The sequence below is a fragment of the Muntiacus reevesi genome, chromosome X (genome assembly GCF_963930625.1).
Source record: "Muntiacus reevesi chromosome X, mMunRee1.1, whole genome shotgun sequence".
NCBI lineage: Eukaryota > Metazoa > Chordata > Mammalia > Artiodactyla > Cervidae > Muntiacus > Muntiacus reevesi.
In genome coordinates, this window is record NC_089271.1 from 61,730,912 (window position 1) to 61,748,104 (window position 17,193).

Consider the following 17,193-nt stretch of genomic DNA (forward strand, 5'->3'; position numbering starts at 1 on the left):
GTAGCTCCTGATCACCGCAACTAGAGAAAGCCTGCACACAGCAATGAAGACCTAGTGCAGTAAAAAAAAAAAATCTGTCACACACACATACACACAGATTAAAAAGAGACTAGAGAAAAGGCAAAATAATAGTGTGTGTGTAATGTTCAGGATAAGGAACAGGGGTAAGTCAAGAAGATGACACTGAATTTGCTAACTTAAAAAACCAGATGGATGGTGACATTAACTGAAATTAAGAACAAAGGAGAGAGAAGAAACTTTAAAAAGGTAGTAGAGCATAGTGGTTAAAATTATTGGCTCAAAAAAAAAAATTATTGGCTCTAGAGCCAGACTGCTTAGGTTTAAATTCAGACATAGCCACTTACTAGCTGTGTGACCTTGGACAGGTTACTTACCACTCCATGTATCAATTTCCTCATCTAGAAGATGAATATAATATGCAACTTCATCAAGGTATTGAGAAAATTAAAATGACTTAAAATATATAAAGCACCAAGAATAGTATTGAGCATGTAGTAAGTGCTCAATATCATCTAGTATTGTGTTATTTTTTGTAATGATTCCAATCTTTTTAATTTATAAAGATTTGTTTTGTGTTCTAACATGTGGTCTCTCCTGCAGAATGTCCCCCATGCACCAGAAAAGAATGTGTAATTCTGATGTTGTTGGGTGGGATGTTCTGTATATATGTCTGTTAAGTCTAGTTGGTCTCTTGGTTTTTTATTTGCATAATATTTGGTACTTACATAAGAACATATAACATATGAAGCATATGGTAAAAATCCATGAAGTCACCACTTCCCTTGAGCACGAGAATGTCATACACCTTCACTCTCCCCAAAACACACCCCTGTACCATCCCCATAGGGGAGCATTGTGGCCATTGTGTTGATTCCCTTGCTTTCCTTCATAATTATAGCACATATATATAAATCCTATGAAATGTATATTTAGTATTGAGCTTTATTAAAATGGCATCATATTGATAAACTTCCAAACTCTGCATTTATTCTGCACTGTATGATAAGAGTCCAGGGTGATATCAGGACTGTGGTCCCTGTTTTACTGACTTGACATTGAGGTATAATCATCCCTCAGTCCTTTATCCATCCTTCTGTAGGTTGGCTTTTGGGTGGCTTGCAGTCTTTTGCTCACCTCCATCTCCTGATTTCTCTGTATTCCACTCAAGAGCAACCAAAATATAACAGACTAAGGGTACAGAGATGCCCAATGAGACCACCTGGTAGGATGACACCCCCCAATTATACCCATACCCTCAGAAAGAAGGGCCTGATATTGTTGATGATGATGATATTATTTGAGGTGAATAATCTAAGTTTTAGATGCTAAGTTTGAAACATTCAGGGAGGAAGAGTCCAGTACAGAGTTAGAAAAAATAAACTGAATTTTGAAAAAAAAAAGTATTTAAAGCCATTAGTATACATAAGACTTCTTACAGCGAATGTATAAGATAAAAAAAGAAAAACCAAGGATAGAAGATAGAAATCTTCTTTCTGGGCTATTTCTTAACCCATCTTCTAAACATTCCCTTGGGTACTAACATTAACCTGTTCCTCTTATAATCTCCGTAAGCAATCTCATATATCCCCATGCTTTTAACCATTAGCTAAGTGCTAGTAGTTCTTAAATCTCTATTTCCTACGTTCACCTCTCCTCTGAGCTAGAATTCTTAGATCTCATTTCTGAATAACTGCATCTTCTTGAATTCCCTAAACATGTCTAAAACTGAACTTATTGTCACTCTGACAACCAAACTTGTTCCTCCTGTATTCCTTATCTCAGTCAATGGTACCATTTTCCTCAAGTCAAGCCAGAAACCTGGAAGTCATCTTTTATTCAACAATGCCATCACCAATATATACATATCTTAGTTCCCACTAAAGTTGTGTCCTACTCTTATAAAGATCTCTAGAATCTATCCTCTCCAACTCTAAAATTGGCCTAATTCTTGCCCTTGCCATCTTGTATATGGTATAACTATCATGTACTCACTAGTCTCCCAGCCTTGGATCTTGGCCAATAACTATTTCATTCCCACCTACCACATAGCCATCATTATTATCCATTTAAAACTAAATTCTATTTTCTTAAAACCTACTTGAAGTACTATAAGACTCTTTTCCAATAACCACAGCAACTGATAGAGGTTAGCAGTCCCCATCAGTCCTAGCCTCTACCTGCTTATCCTCATCTTTAGTCACTCACCATTTCATACTTCTCAGTGCTATTCAAAATTCGTCAAAGGAGCAGGACTTCCCTAATGGTCCAGTGGCTAAAACTCTGTGCTCCCAATACTGGGGGTCTGGGTTTGATACCTGGTTATGGAACTATATTGCACATTCCACAACTAAGAGTTTGTATGCCATAACTAAAAAGATCCTGCATGCTACAACTAAAGAAAGGAAGAATTAGAAAATATAAATGAGACCAATCACAAGTAATCAAATTGAAACTGTAATTAAAAATCTTTCAATGAGCAAAAATCCAGGATCAGATGGCTTCACAGGTGAATTCCATCAAACATTTAGACAAGAGCTAATACCTATCCTTTTCAAAAAAATTGCAGAGGGAGGAACACTCTCAAATTCGTTCTACGAGGCCACCATCACCCTGATACCAAAACCAGACAAACATATCACAAAAAAAGAAAATTATAGACCAGTATCACTGATGAACATAGAGGCAAAAATCCTCAACAAAATACTAGCAAACTGAATCCAACAACACATTAAAAGAATCGTATACCATGATCAAGTGGGATTTATCCCAGGAACACAAGGACTCTTCAATATATACGAATCAATCAATGTGATATACCATATTAACACATTAAAGAATAAAAACCACATGGTCATTTCAATGGATGCAAAAAAACTGACAAAATTCAACACTCATTTATGATAAAAACTCCAGAAAGTAGGCACAGAGGGAACCTACCTCAACATAATAAAGGCCATATAAAACAGACCCACAGCAAACATCATTCTCAATGGTAAAGAACTGAAAGCATTTCCTCTAAGATCAGGAACAAGACAAGGATATCCACTCTCACCACTCTTATTCAACACAGTTTTGGAAGTCCTAGCCATGGCAATCAGAGAAGAAAAAGAAATAAAAGGAATCCAAATTGGAAAAGAAGTAAAACTGTCACTGTTTGCAGATGACATGATACTATACATATAAAATCCTAAAGATGCCACTCGAAAACTACTAGAGCTCATCAATGAATTTAATAGTTGCAGGATACAAAATTAATACACAGAAACCTCTTGTATATCCTATACACTAACAACAAAAGATCAGAAAGAGAAATTAAGGGAACAATCCCATTTAACATTGCAACAAAAAGAATAAAATACCTAGGAATAAACCTAACTCAAGGGACAAACCTACCAAAAGAGACCTGTACTCCAAAAACTATAATGCACTGATGAAAGAAATCAAAGACAACACAAACAGATGGAGAGAGATACCATGTTCTTGGATTATAAGAATTAATATTGTGAAAATGACTATACTACTCAAAGCAGTCTACAGATACAATGCAATTCCTATCAAATTACCAATGGGATTCTTTACAGAATAAGAACAAAACATTTTATAATTTGTATGGAAACACAAAAGACCTTGAATAGCCAAAGCAATCTTGAGAAAGAGAAACGGCTAGAGGAATCAGTCTCCCTGACTTCAAACTATACTATAAAGCTACAGCAATCAAGCGGAGAAGGCACTGGCGACCCACTCCAGTACTCTTGCCTGGAGAATCCCATGGACAGAGGAGCCTGGTAGGCTGCCGTCTGTGGGGTTGCACAGTCAGACACGACTGAAGTGACTTAGCAGCAGCAGCAGCAGCACAGTAATCAAGAGAATATGGTACTGGCCCAAAAACAGATATATACATCAACTGTACAGGTTAGAAAGCCCAGAGATAAACACATGCACCTATGGTCACCCAATCTATGTCAAAGAAAGCAAGAATATATTAACACAATGGAAAAAAGACAGCCTCTTCACTAAGTGGTCCTGGGAAAACTAGACAATTACATGTAAAAGAATGAAATTAGAACATTCTCTAACACCACACACAAAAATAAACTCAAAATGGATTAAAGACCTAAATGTAAGACCAAATACTCAGGATGGGGGACACATGTACACCCATGGCTAATTCATGTCAATGTATGGCAAAACCACTACAATATTGTAAAGTAATTAGCCTTCAATTAAAATAAATAAATTAATTTTTAAAATTCTTAGAAGAAAACATAGGCAAAACACTGTTTAACATAAATCACAGCAGGATCTTTTTAGATTCACTTCCTAGAGTAATGAAAACTTTAAAAAATAATAAACAAATGGGACCTAATTAAACCTAAAAGCTTTTTCATAGCAAAGGAAACCATAAACAAGATGAAAAGACAATCTTCAGAATGAAAGAAAGAATTTGCAAATGAGGCAATGGACAAAGGATTAATCTCCAAAATACATAAACAATTCATGAAGCTCAATATTCAAAAAAAATTTTTAAATGGGCAGAAGACCTAAATAGACATCTCTCCAAAGATGTTCCTTTTTTCTTCTTTTAGTTTCTTCACTTGTTGTTTGATGATTTTCTTAAGCGGTGTTTGTGTTCAGGGGCTTCCCTGATGGCTCAGTAGTAAAGAATCCACCTGCAATACAGGAGACACAGAAAACAGGGGTTTGATCTCGGGTCAGGAAGATCCCCTGGAGGAGAGCATGGCAACTCACTCCGGTGCTCTTGCCTGGAGAATCCCATGGACAGAGGAGCCTGGCAGGCTACAGTCCATGGGGTCACAAAGAGATGGACACAAATGAGGTGACTGAGCACATATGCATGTTTGTGTTCCTTTCTCTCTAGTTTTTGTGTATCTATTGTAGGTTTCTGATTTGTGGCTAACATGTTGTTCATATATGTTAACCTATGTATTTGTTTTTAAACAGGTAATCATATTTCACTACAAAAATTTTCTAAGAGATATACATTTTTTTACTCCCCTCTCTCACTGTTTTGTATTTCTGCTGTCATATTTTACATTCTTATGTTTATTCCTTAATGGTTTGTTAAAGCTGATTTTATAATTTTTCTTTTTAAATCTTAGTTACAGCTTATTTAACCACTGAAAGGTTGATCCAGAGCCCTTACTATATATTTGCCTTTACTAGTAGGACTTTTCCTTTCCTATAGATCCTTAACTTCTTGCTGTAGTCCTTTCTTTGCAACTTAGAGAAGATCCTTTAGCATTTCTTTTAGGGTCAGTTTAATACTGATGAACTCTTTTAGTTTTGGCTTGTCTGAGAAGCTCTTTATCTCTCCACCAGTTTTGAATGATCTTGCTGGGCAGAGTATCCTACTTTGTAGAGTTTTCCTATTCAGGCCTGCAAAGTTTCTGCAGAAAAATCAGCTGATAGCTTTCTGGAGGTTCCCTTGTATATGACTTTATTTTTCTCTTGTTGTCTTTATAATTCTCTATTAACTTTTACCATTTTAATTATGATACGTCTTGGTGTGGGTCTGTTTGGGTTCATCTTATTTGAGATCCTCTGTACTTTTTGTACCTGGATATCTGTTTCATTCAGGTTCATGGATTTTTTTTTAGCCATAGTTTCTTTTTTTTTTTTAAGTTTTATTTATTTATTTTTTGCTTTTTCAAGTATGAATTTAATCAGTACAAAAGGAATGTCATTACCTATCGACCTAGCCATCTAATTTATCTTACTTGAGAAAGAAAGCTAGCTAATCTTTATCACATGAAAATATCATAGATAATACAGCCATTAAATCTCCTTTGATATTTATGAAGACTGCATAATCTGGGGCCTTGTCCAGTCTGTCTTATCAAAATCTCCAGGGAGAACCCCGAGAACTTTCCTTTCTTTACAAATAATTTGAATAAGTTCAGGAATTTTGGTACTTGTGCCACTAGCAGCAGCAGAAGGGAGGAGGTACAGAAGATACAAGCTGTGAGGAAATATTTTGTTCTTTCTGCTCCTTTTCCTCTCATGTTCATTCGAGTTGCACGGGAAGTTTCTCCATAAGATTTATGACAGCTTGTTCTCTTCCTTTCTTATAGGTTTGCAGTCAGTGTCCCTTCAACGGCTGGATTCTGAGACTGGATGAAGCATGGAGCCTTTATATTGTCAGCTTGGGCATCATTATCTAATTATATTTATGAGAATATTTTGAGAGGTAATTAAGCATGTAATATCTGAAGATTATTTTTATGCAATTCTATGTAGTATCATATAGTGATTAAGAATGACATTTAGAGTCAAGCAAACATAGCTTTAAATTTTAGTTCAAAGTTTTGGTGTCTTCCCCTCAAAATGAGTATATTAATACTTCTACAAGATTGTCTGACACTTAGTAAATGTACACACTGCTAAACTTAAAATAGATAACCAACAAGGATCTACTGTATGGTATAAGGAATTCTACTCAGCTTTCTATAATAACCTAAATGGAAAAAGAATTTTTAAAAGGATACATGTATATGTATAACTGATTCAATTTGCTATATGCCTGAAACTAATACAACTTTGTGAATCAACTATGTTATTGCTCCTGTTTAGTCACTCAGTCATGTCCAACTCCCTTGTGACTCCCATGAACTGTAGCCTGCCAGACTCCTCTTTTTATGGAATTTCCCAGGCAAGAATATTGAAGTGGGTTGCCATTTCCTTCTCCATAGCCATAGTTTCATCAACTACATTTTTGACACCTTTCTCTCACTCTTCTCCTTTTGAGACTCCTTTAATGTGGATGTTGGTATGCTCTATTTTGTCCCAGAGGCCTCTTAAACTGTTCTTATTTAATTTTTTTCTTTTTGCTGTTCTGACTTTGTGATTTCCATTACTCTATCCAGATCACTTACACATTCTTCTGTATCACTTAGTCTGTTAATTCCTTCTAGTGTGCCTTTCATTTTAGTTATTATATTCTTCAGTTCTGACAGGTTCTTTTTATATTTGCTAGTCCCTTATTAACATTATCACTGTGTTCATCTATTCTTTCCTCAAGTTCAAATGCTTTGAACTCTTTACCTAATAAATTTTCTGTTTTATTAGTTGTTTTTTCAAGGTTTTTAAAATTGTTCTTTGGTTTGAAACAAATTCCCCTGTCTTCTGATTTTAACTTTCTCTGTGTCTATGAAATTAGGTGAAACAGTTACCTATCCTGGGTCTTGAAGACGTGTCCTTGTATGGGCACACCTTTATATAGTCTACATGTGCCCACTGGCTTTGGTGGGAGAGTTGGACCTGAAGTGAGCACAGGTCATATCTTCCCCTTAGGTTTGATGGCAGTTATCACCTTGGTGGGAGGTGGGACTGGAGACGGAGGGGTTAGGGCCAGAGCTGGGACTTCTCCTATGCTCAGTGGCCAGTACTAGGGACAGGGTTGGGTCCCAGGGTGCTAAAACAGAAGTGCTGAGGGTCAGGTCTGAACTGATTCTGTTCCCTCTAAGTATGTTCTCTCCCCACTCCTGGCAACAGCACCTTCTTTCCCAAAAGGTAGCAATGCTGGAGCAAGAGGTGCTGACCCAGGCTCCCAGTATGGGCCACGGTATGTGCTGGGACCATCCCAGCACACCAGTCAGAGTTCCAGACTGCTCCTGATCTGCTACTCCTATGAGCACCAGTAAGGCTGCCCTCACACCATTCAGATTCAGATGCAGTGCCGGGTATGAGCCATCTCTGTCCTCACTAAGTGTGCACTTTCCTTGGTAATAGCAGCCTTTGTCCTAGTGCAGAGCTGTGCTGGAGAAGTTAGTCAAGCCAGAGCCAGTGCTTAGTATGGGCCAGTGCACAGGAAGATAGTCCTAGCACATCAATTAGAGCTCCAGACCACTTCTGATCTACCACCCCCACAGGCACCAGTAATGGGTGACCTCACCACATGCAGGTGCAATGCTCATGCTAAGCCAGCTCTGTTCCCACCAAGTGTGTACTCTGCTCAGCAACAGCAGCCTTCATACTCGTGGGGAAGCTGTGCCAGAGCTAGAGGGGTCGGGGAAAGGACTGGGATGGTCATGGGAAACTGGCCAAAGCCCCAGGCAATTTCAGTCTGAGTCTTCCACCTTATTCCCAGGAGTAAGCAAGCATGTGCATTCTATTGATGAGTGGAGTCTGGGTTTCTTACAGCCCTCCTGAAGTACCACTGGTTTTCAAACCATCTAAGGGGACTCATTATTTCTGGTATCTGACCCCTGGGTTGAGATACCCAGTATGTGGTTCAAACCCTTCACTCCCCAGGGAGGATCTCTAACTGATATCCTCCTCCTCTCCTGTGTTTCCTCCTGGAGGCACAGGTCCTGACCTGATTGCTCTTCTCCCTCCCTAACTGACTCTGTATGGCTCTTTCTTTACAGGCTCGATTATAGAAGAAACTTTCTGCCTGTCTCCAGCTTGTTTTCAGTGAGCATTACTCCACAGGTAGATCTATTTTTGATGTGTTTGTGTGGGATGTGAGCTCAGCATCTTCCTACTCTGCCATTGTGATATCCTCCCTACAGGAGAAACACTTTATATCAAAGATACAAAGAGGCTGAAAATAAAAGGATGGAAAAATATATACCATGCAAATAGCAACCATAAGAAAGCTGCACTGGATATACTAATATCAGATAAAATAGACTTTAAAAATAAAGTGTTTCTAGAGATAAAAAGGGACATTTTATAATGACAAACACATCAGGAATATATAATAATTATATATGTACCTAACAACACAACCCCAAAATATGTGAAGCACACATTGACAGAACTGAAGGGAAAAAATAGAGAATTCAATAATAATAGTTGGAGACTTCAATATTCCACTTTCAATAATGGCTAGAACTACAAGACAGAAGATTAACAGGGAAACTGAAGACTTACATAACACTATACACAAACTAGACCTAATAGACATCTATAGAACAACATGTCCAACAACAGAAGAATATACATTCCTCTGAAGTACACAAGGAACATTCTCTAGGATAGACTATATGCTAGGCCTCAGTAAACTTTAAGTGATTGAAATTGTACAAACTATATTCTCCAATCACAATGGAGTGAAATTAAAAATTAAGTAACAGAAAAAAATTTGGAAGAATTAACAAATATGTGGAAATTAAACAATGCACTCCTGGAAAAGCAAGGGTTTAAAAGAAGAAACCATAAGGGAATTTAGAAAATACTATGAGATGAATAAAAATTCAAACACAACATACCAAAACTTATAGAATGCCACTAGAGCAGTACTTACAAGAACTGTATAGACATAGATGTCAACATTAAAAAAAGAGATTGCAAATCAGCAACCTAACCTTCCACTTGAAGACAGTGGGGGCAAAAGAGTAAACTAAACTCAAAGGAAATGAAAGAGTAAAGATTAGAATGGAAACAAATAAAATAGAGACTAGAAAAACATTATAGAAAGTCAATGAAATTAAAAGGTTAAATCTTTGAAAAGATGAACAAACCTACTAAAGCTTTAGTTAGATTGATGAGGAAAAAGTGACTCAAATTACTAAAATCATAAATGAGAGGATTTCTCTGGTGGTCCAGGGGCTAAGACTCTGTGTCCCCAACGCAAGGTGCCTGGGTTCAATCCCTGGTCAGGGAACTAGATCCCACATACTATAACTAAGAGTTCACATGCCGCAACTAAATATTACACATGTTGCAACTAAAAGATCCTGCATGCTGTAACAAAGATCAAAGATCCCAAGAGCTGCAACTAAGACCTGGTACAGTCAAATTACTTTTTAAAAAAGAAATGAAAGTGGAGACTTCACTACTCACATTAAAAATACAAAAATGATTACTAGGGAATGCTATGAAAAACTGTATGGCAACAAATTAGATAACCTAGGTGAAATAGACAAATTCCTAGAAAGACACAAAGTAACTAAAATTACTCAAGAAGAAATAGAAGATTTTTTATTTTAATATTTTAGTTTATTTTTTGATGTTCATATTCTTCAAAAAAATTTTGTTTAATTGAAGGATAATTGCTTTACAGAATTTTGTGGTTTTCTGTCATACATCAACAAGAACCAGCCATAGGTACACCCTTGTCCCCTCTCTCCCAAACCTCCCTCCCAAACTTCCTTCCCATCTCCCTCCCCATCCCACCCTTCTAGGTTGTCACAGAGCCCCTGTTTGTGTTTCCTGAGTCACACAGCAAATTCCCATTGGCTATCTATTTTACATATGGTATTGTAAATTTCCATGTTACTCTCTCCATACATCTCACCTTCTCCCTCCTCCCCTCCTCTCATGTCTGTTTCTCCATTGCTGCCCTGAATATAAATTCATCAGTGTCATCTTTTTAGATTCCATAATATGTGTCAGTATATGATATTTATATTTCTTTTTCTGATTTACTTCACTCTGTATAATAGGTTCTAGGTTCATCCACCTCATTAGAACTGACTCAAATACGTTCCTTTTTATGGTGGAATACTATTCCATTGTATATATGTACCACAGCTTCTTTATCCACTCATCTGTCAATGGACAACTAGGTTGCTTCCACATTCTAGACCCTGAATAGCCAAAGCAATCTTGAGAAAGAAGAACGGAGCTGGAGAAATCAACCTTCCTGACTTCAGACTATACTACAAAGCTATAGTCATCAAGACAGTATGATACTGGCACAAAAACAGAAATATAGACCAACAGAACAAGATAGAGAACCCAGAGATAAACTCACATACCTATGGGTACCTTATTTTTGACAAAGAAGGCAAGAATACACAATGCAGGAAAGGCAGCCTCTTCAGTAAGTGGTGCTGGGAAAACTGGACAGCTATGTGCAAAAGAATGAAATTAGAACACTTCCTAATGCCATATACAAAAATAAACTCAAAATGGATTAAAGGACTAAATGTAAGACCAGAAACTATAAGACTCTTAGAGGAAAACATAGGAAGAACACTCGATGACATAAATCAAAGGAAGATCCTCTATGATCCACTGCCCTGAGTAATGGAAGTAAAAACAAAAATAAACAAGTGGGACCTAATTAAATTTAAAGCTTTTGCCCAGCAAAGGAAACTATAAACAAGGTGAAAAGACAACCCTCAGAATGGGAGAAAATAATAACAAAGGAAACAACCGACAAAGAATTAATTTCCAAACTATACAAGCAGCTCATACAACTTAAAACCAGAAAAACAAACAACCAAACAACCAAAAAGTGGGGGAAAGACCTAAACAGACATTTCTCCAAAGAAGACATACAGATGGCTAACAAGCCATGAAAAGATGCTCAACATCACTCATTATTAGAGAAATGCAAATCAAAACTACCATGAGATACCACCTCACACCAGTCAGAATGGCCATCATCAAAAAGTCTACAAACAATAAATGCTGGAGAAGGTGTGGAGAAAAGGGAACACTCTTGCATTGCTGGTGGGAATGTAAATTGATACAGCCACTATGGAAGATTCCTTAAAATTTAAGATTCCTTAAAAAGCTAGAAATAAAACCACCATATGACCCAACAATCCCACTCCTAGGCATATCTCCTGAGGAAACCAAAATTGAAAAAGATGCATATACCCCAATGTTCATTGCAGCACTATTTACAATAGCTAGAACATGGAAACAGAGGATTTGAATAGATCTAAATAAGTAAAAAGGTTGAAATGGTAATCAAAGCCCTTCCCACAAGGAAAAGCCCAGACACAAATGACTTCACTAGTGAAGTCTACTAAATATTTAAGGAAGAGTTAATAATAATTTTTCATAAATTCTCCTCCCCAAAATGAGAGGGGAACACTTCCCAGCTCATTCTATGAGGTCGGTATTACCCTGATACCAAAACCAGAAATATTACTATAAAGAAAATTATGGACTCTCTTCTGACTATAGACACACACATGCATACACACACACACAAACACCCACACTCATATGCAATATTAATCCAGCAATACGTAAGAAGAAATATAAACCATGCTCAAGTAGGATTTATCCCAATAACGCAAGGTTGGTTTAAAATCCAAAAATCAATTAGTGTTAAACACCATATCAATAAAGGACAAAAAATATATTATCATCTCAATAGACACAGACTGACAAACCACAAAAACTATTCATGATAAGCAAATTTTTTTTTTTAAAAAGGGAAAAAGGTAACCTCCTCAACCTGGTAAAGGGCATGTATGAATAATATTTAATGGTGAAAGACTGGATGCTTTTCCCTAAGTTCAGAAGCAAGACCAGTATGTCTACTCTCACTACTTGTATTCAACACTATATTGAAGGATATAGCCAGGGCAATTAGGGGGAAAAAAGAAAGGAAGAAAAAAGGGAAAAGAAAACAAAGCATCCAGACTAGAAAAAAAGTTAAACTAACTCTATTTGTAGATGACTTAGTCTTATATATAGAAAATTCTAAGAAAAACACTAGAAAATAATTAGAATAAATGAATTCAGCAGAATTGCAAAATACAAGATAAATATATAAAACTTGATGATATTTCTGTATACTTGCAGAAAAAATGATGTTCAACATCGCTCATTATTAAAGAACTGTAAATCAAAACTACAATGAGATATCATCTCACACTGGTCAGAATGGCCATCATCAAAAAGTCTACAAACAATAAATGCTGGAGAGGATGTGAAAAAAAGTGAACTCTCTTGCACTGTTGATGGGAATGTAAATTGATACAGCCACTATGGAGAACAGTATGGAGATTCCTTAAAAAATTAGGAATAAAACTACCATGTGACCCAGCAATCCCCAAACTGGGTATATACCCTGAGAAAACCATAATTCAAAAAGACACATGTACCCCAATATTCACTGCAGCGTTATTTAAAATAGCCAGGACATGGAAGCAACCTAGATGTCCATTGACAGAGGAATGGATATAGAAGTTGTGACACATATATACAGTGGGATATTAGTCAGCCATAAAAAAGAACAAATGTGAATCAGTTGAACTGACATAGATGAAACTTGAGTTTGTTACACAGAGTGAAGTAAGTCAGAAGGAGAAAAACTAATATCATATGTTAACTCATATATATGGAATCTAGAAAAATGGTACAAACTTATTTGCAAGGCAGAAATAGAGATGCAGACACATAGAGAACAGACTCATGGACACAGTGAGGGAAGGAGAGGGTGGGACGAATTGAGAAAGTTAGCACTGACATATACACTACCATGTGTAAAATAGATAGCTAGTGGAAAGCTGCTGCATAACACAGGAAACCCAGCCAGGCACTCTGTGACAACCTAGAAGGGTGGGATGAGGTGGTGGGAGGGAAGCTCAAGAGAGAGGGGATATACATACAGTTGATGAAAGTGAAAGAGGAGAGTGAAAAAGTTGGCTTAAGCCTCAACATTCAGAAAACTAAGATCATGGCATCCGGTCCCATCACTTTATGGCAAATAGATGGGGAAACAGTGGAAGCAGTGGCTGACTTTATTTTTCTGGGCTCCAAAATCACTGCAGATGGTGACTGCAGCCATGAAATTAAGAGACGCTTACTCCTTGGAAGGAAAGTTATGACCAACCTAGACAGCTTACTAAAAAGCAGAGACATTACTTTGTCAACAAAGGTCCGTCAGGTCAAGGCTATGGTTTTTCCAGTAGTCATGTGTGGATGTGAGAGTTGGACTATAAAGAAAGCTGAGCACCAAAGAATTGATGCTTTTGAACTGTGGTGTTGGAGAAGACTCTTGAGAGTCCCTTGGAATTCAAGGAGATCCAACCAGTCCATCCTAAAGGAAATCAGTCCTGGGTGTTCATTGGAAGGACTGATGTTGAAGCTGAAACTCTAATACTTTGGCCACCTGATGCGAAGAGCTGACTCATTTGAGAAGACCCTGATGCTGGGAAACATTGGGGGCAGGAGGAGAAGGGGACGACAGAGGATGAGATGGTTGGATGGCATCACCAACTCAATGGACATGGATTTGGATAGACTCCAGCAGTTGGTGATGGACAGGGAGGCCTGGTATGCTGCAGTTCATGGGGTTGCAAAGAGTCGGACACGACTGAGTGACTGAACTGAACTGATGACTGATATGTAGTGTTGTACAGCAGAAATTAATGAAACACTGTAAAGCAATTACCCTCCAATTAAAAAAATAATAATAAATATAAAAAAAGAAGCAATATCATTTACAATAGCATTAAAAAGAATTGTGAATAAACATATCAAAAGAAGTACAAAATGTATATGCTGAAAACTATAAAATATTGTTAAAATAACTTGAATAACTAAATAGGAACTTCCCTGTCAGTCCAGTGTTTTAAGTCTCCACACTTCCACCGCACAGGGCAGGTTCAATCCCTGGTAAGGGAACTAAGATCCTGAATGGCACAGCTAAATAAATAATTAAAATGGAAAAGACCTCATTAAAAAAACTAAATAAGTAGAAAGACATACCACTTCATGGATGACATTTTAACAGTATTAGACATAATGTCTAATGTCTAACATAATGTCTAATATTGTTAAAATGTCAATACTCTCCAAATTGATGTATGGATTCAAAGTAATCTCCATCAAATTTCCAGCTTTCTCCTTTACAGACATTTATAAGCTGAACCTAAAATTCATAAGGAAATCCAAGAGACACAGAATGACCAAACAATCTTGAAAAATAAAAACAAGGCTAGAGTGATCATTTCCAAATTTCAAAACTTATTAAACACAGCTACAATAATCAAGACAGTATGGTTCTGGAATTAGAATAGACACATATGTATGTGTCTTCAGTTACTCAATCATGTCCAACTTCTTGCGACCTTATGGACTGTAGCCCATCAGACTCCTCTGTCCATGGGATTTTCCTGGCAAGAATACTGGAGTGGGTTGCCATTTCCTCCTTTAGGAGATCTTCCCGACCCAGGGATCGAACCCATGTTTCCTGTGTCCCCTGCATTGTAGGCAGATTCTTTTACCAATGAGCCATTGGAGAAGTCCAAGATAGACATACAGATCAATGGAATAGAATTAAGAGTACAGAAATAAACCCATGTATCTGTGGTCAATTGATTTTTGAAAAGGGTGCCAAGGACATTCAATGGGGAAAGTTGTGTTTTCAACAAATGGTGCTGGGAACACTGGCTAGCCATATTCAAAAGCTGAAGTTGGACCCTTATCTCACATCATATACAAAATTAACTCAAATGGATCAAAGGCCTAAATGTAACATAAATGTAAATATTCATTATGTTGAATTGGGGAATAGATTCTTATGTATGACACCAAAGATATGAGCAATTAAAGAAAAAATAGATATACTTGACTAACCAAAATTTTAAACTTTGGTATTTCAAAGGATATATCAAAAAAGTGAAAAGACTCCATCAATAAAAGAACCCATGGCAAGACAGTCCATGTCAGATCCCAGGAGAATAAGAAACGAGATCTCCAAATATAAGCAGGGGCTGAAGAACTTGGACAAGGAAAATAAAAAGGTCATAGCTATTAACTGCATCTAAAATTAATTTTCTTACAGGTTTAAAGTACAAGACATTCGGGATTATGAAGATCTCTTCAAATGTAATCAACCTATCTAACTTTATTTTTGAAGGTAATCTCACATACCTAAACTTAAAATGTTCAGAGATAATATAAAACATATAACTGCTTAGAGAAAGCAGATGCATAGGTACCTGAGTTGCACAGGATACTTATAAAGACACAATTCAGCAGAAAAAATATTTTAAAGCACAAAAATTTACTTGGGGAGAATTCAGACAATGATTTACTTAGACAATAATTTGTGTTTTATTCTCTCTGCTGTAAAACATCAAAAAATGAAAGGTATTAGACCTTCTCCATTCTAAATCAGTGGCCACATGAATGTGTCCAGAATGTAGGCTCCATAGCCAAGGACCTTCTTAATAACTGTTCTATGACAGAACTTAAGAAGTTGACAAACACATGAAAGACAAAAATCCCCCAGTGCCTGCCATCAGATCTTGCTTGAGAGATGGCAGCTTATAAAAAGGTATTGGTACAGACAGTGACTTAAATATCTGAGGGGAAAAATAATGGAAAATTTTGAGCTTCTCCAGGACAACGAGGAAAGAAGGCACTAGACTTCCAGGGAGTAATGAAAAAAGAAAAAGAAAGAAAGTGAAAAGACAACACACAGAATGGAAGAAAAATATTTTCAAATCATGTATATGTTAAGGGACTAAACATACATAAATACGTAAATTCTTGTAACTTAATACTAAAATGAATAATCCTATTAAAAATTGACAAAGGAGACTTCCAATTTCTATTCTGGCACATAAGAAGAAGTCATCACTCCATCCTAATAAGTAAAAAGCTGAACGAACTAAAAAATTAACAACTCTTCTAGATCTGTCAGTGAGGTAACAAGGCAAACACTGCCCCCCAAGTTGGGGAACAAGCAGGCAGATTCAGAGAATTACAACTTGCCAGAACAGAAACCCACGAGCAGAAACTTCCATGGGAACCAGTATTGGGGTAGAAAATTCTGAACTATTGATGAAATGCTAGAGTATCAGAGTGGACAAGCCTGAGAGATTAAAAAAAAAAATCCAGGAAGACCCAGTCATGGAGATACCGCACTCTCAGGATTCCAGTAGGAGGAGGAGAAAGTAATCTTTCTGAAATACGCTAGGCCATTCTGTTCTATCCGTAAGAGAAACTGTTTTACAAGAGCCTAATCTATTGGGGTCTTATTGGAGCCTGCTCAAACTAGAGGAAGGGAAATAGTCAACTCTTGCCCCCCTCTAAACACTCTGTACCACCTAAGTGGGGAGAATAAAAAACCTGAGAGACACATAAATTTCACAGCCCAGGGACACAGGGTCACTGAAAGATTAAGGCTTAATCAGAGGATTTATAAAACACTTCTCCTCCCACCATACTTTACCAGTACATTACAACAGTCCTATTTACCAAAGTTCCTTTTACCTCATACACCATGTCTGGTTTCCAGTGAAAAACAACAAGGCATGCCAAAAGGCAAAATACAGTTTTAAGTGACAGAGCAAACATCAGAACCAGATCCAGACATACCAGATGCTAGAATCAGGCCATGAATTTAAAGCAACTATGATAAATATGCTAGGGGCTCTAATGGAAAAAGCAGATAACATGCAAGAACAGATGAGTAATTTAAACAGAGAGATGAAAATTCTAAGAATC

The 17,193-nt window shown here is 37.0% G+C and overlaps 1 protein-coding gene across 2 annotated transcripts in view; it reads right to left on the bottom strand.

Annotated features, from left to right (window-relative positions):
- Window positions 1-4,384: 4,384 nt before the first annotated feature.
- The window catches only part of SNX12 (sorting nexin 12), an 86,006-nt gene continuing 73,197 nt past the window's right edge, over window positions 4,385-17,193 (bottom strand). For both annotated transcript variants that reach the window (XR_010660513.1, XR_010660512.1), the window contains exon 6: window positions 4,385-4,691. The gene's annotated coding sequence lies outside the window, so the exon portion shown is untranslated. The remainder of the gene's footprint in view (window positions 4,692-17,193) is intronic.